Source organism: Gavialis gangeticus, unplaced genomic scaffold (genome assembly GCF_001723915.1).
Source record: "Gavialis gangeticus isolate Ggan-Ray unplaced genomic scaffold, GavGan_comp1, whole genome shotgun sequence".
Taxonomy (NCBI): Eukaryota; Metazoa; Chordata; order Crocodylia; family Gavialidae; genus Gavialis; species Gavialis gangeticus.
Window position 1 is genome coordinate 17,650,085 of NW_017728994.1, and position 2,733 is coordinate 17,652,817.

Consider the following 2,733-nt stretch of genomic DNA (forward strand, 5'->3'; position numbering starts at 1 on the left):
GCCTAAACCATACAATATCCATATGAAACAATAAAAATCAATATGAAAATGATAATAATACAATATACAACAGTAAAAATAAATACAAACCTAATAATAATACAATATAAAACAGTGGATATCCAAAACCAAAAACTTGCTACTAAAATAAAAATGTTAAAGCTTATTCTAAATCTGAACTCGCTTATGCTTGTCTAAACAGAATAGAGAGGGAGAGAAAGAAAAGCCAGAAATAATTGGGGAAGGGAAGGGAATGTATATCTATCATATATATATGTATTAAAAAAGAAAAACTGGGGGTTTTGCTACAGCACAACAGAACAAGGAGCAACAGTTTCAAGTTGTAGCAAGGGAAGTTTGGATTAGATATTAGGAAGAATTCTCTCACTAGGAGGGCATTAACTGAGACAGGCTATCAAGAGAGGTAGTAGAATCTCCATCTTTGGATGTTTTTAAAACCATGGGCAACTGGTGCCTCCTAATACTGGGGGTTCCATCGATTAACGACTGGGGGGGTTCTGTTGCTGACTGGGGGGGGTGGTCCCCCAGTGGCAACCTGGAAGTGCACAGCCAATCTCAGGGGGTTAACATGCACCCGCATATACCCGCTATGTGTTGCCAATGTTCAAAACCCAGCTAGACAAATCTTTGGCTGGGATGATCTAGTTGGTCCCGCTTTGAGCTAGGGTTGGACTAGATGACCTCCTGAGGTCCCTTCCATACCTAAGTTTCAATGATTCTATGGCCTAGTGTGTCTTCCTGTGAAGTCATTGGCAACATTCATTTTTATAACAGCTGTGGTAGGATTGAACTCTATAGGGCTTATCCTCAAGTCCTGGCTCAGACAAAATACCATAGCTGGCTATAAACATCATTTAGTTAACACTAATTACTAATTATAGAAGCATGTAAAATGCACATGGCCCTAGTGAAGCACAGGAAAGGTCGTCCCTGTCCTGAAAAGCTGGCATTCCATGAAAGTGAGCAACATTGAATTATATGGGGTGAAATCCTGGTTCTGCCATACTCAAAAGAAGTTTTGCTATAAAGTGCAGCCAGCATTCTACCCGTGGTCTATACATGTAAATAATGCAAATGGTGAGTGTCTTTGTGACAAATGCTCCTACCCTATACAAACACTCATACTGGGAAGAAACTAAGCTATCCAGGGTTTTACGTTCCATGATAGCCAAATCCCATCTCCTCCCACTTCCTCTTCTCCCAACCCAAAGGAAAATAGGCTATCAATAGCAGAAATAAATCTGAAACAAATATTCATCAAAGCTCTATGGAGTTCAATGAATGTGATCCCCCTCTCCAAATTACCACCAAGGGGAAGACCCTAGAAGTAGTGAAGCACTTCCCCTACCTCAGAAAGTGAACACTGATGAGGAAATCCAGCATAAGATCCTGTGCACAAGTGCCTCCTTTAGGTAATTGCTTTGGTGTGTCTTTATTCATTGCAATCCCCAGGAAGACACTAAGCAGTTATCATCCCCTCAGTTTCTTCTATGGATCACAAAATATGGGTGACCTACAGCCACCATCTCAAGAGCCTGGTGAGATATCAGCAACAATGCCTCTGGAAAATCCTCCACATTGAATGGGAGGATTGCAGCACAAACACCAGCATCCTGTTGAAGCCAATGTTACCAGTACTGACTTTGTGATCCTCAAGTACTAACTTTGCTGGACTGCACATTGTGTGTGGATGCCTGACTCAACTCCCAAAACAAGTGTTCTCCTCCCATCTGAGTCATTGCCTGAGAACTTGTGGTGGCCAGATGAAATGCTACAAGGACAGGTTGAAGGCATACTTCAAGAAAACAGATTCCAGCATCAAGAGCTGGGGGGAGGTAGCTGTCGACTGACTCCAATGGCACCACAACCTCAACAAAGCATTTTGAGGTAAACAGTCTTGCTCTCAAACCAGAGAAGAGAGAACAGAGGAAGGAAAAGGAGAGAAATTCTGGCTTGCAGCATACTCTCTCAGCAGAAAGGCCAGAAACATCTGCAGACAAGTCTGTGGCTCAAGGTTTGCACTCTTAGGTCACCTCAAGACCCAATGAGCCATCATAGAGATCATCCTCTAATTGAGGGATTGCTGCTGCTGGTTCTGGCACCATTAATGAAGGAGGAATACAGAGTCTATTACCATGACCCCTGGGAGTGTATACACTTGATGCCTTGGCAGGCACCCAACTTCACCTGATTACTTAACTGTGCTTCCCATAGTTGCATAGCTTGCTTTATGGCCATACCACCACTTCATAATGCAACCAACCCATGCTATAGGGGTGCTACTTGATGATACAAGGGTTCGTCTGAAGTTTATACTGCTGAGAACTTTTAGAAGACTGCACAAGCAAACCTCCCAGCTGGTGAAGGTTACCATGCCCTCATTTTTCCTCAGCATGCTTCTCTAGGAAGTCAGGGCCCACATGAGTGCAGAGGCTGGCAGGACCTCAGAAGAAGTAAGGAATCACAGTTTACTGCTGCTATGCAATTGTTCTCTCACCTTGGAATTATTACTTCTTCCTTGCTAGGGTGGGAAGGGGTAGGGAAAGGGAACTGGGGGTTGGCAGTGGAGGAGTTAGGTAGAATTGCCTTTTTCTTATCTACTGAGATAGTCAAGAAGATAAGACTTTCCTTGAATCTCTTTTTAAAGCAGCTACCCAGCTGTACTACAGCTATATTGTTATTCCCACCAGAATGCTGTGAAACCTTTCAAAT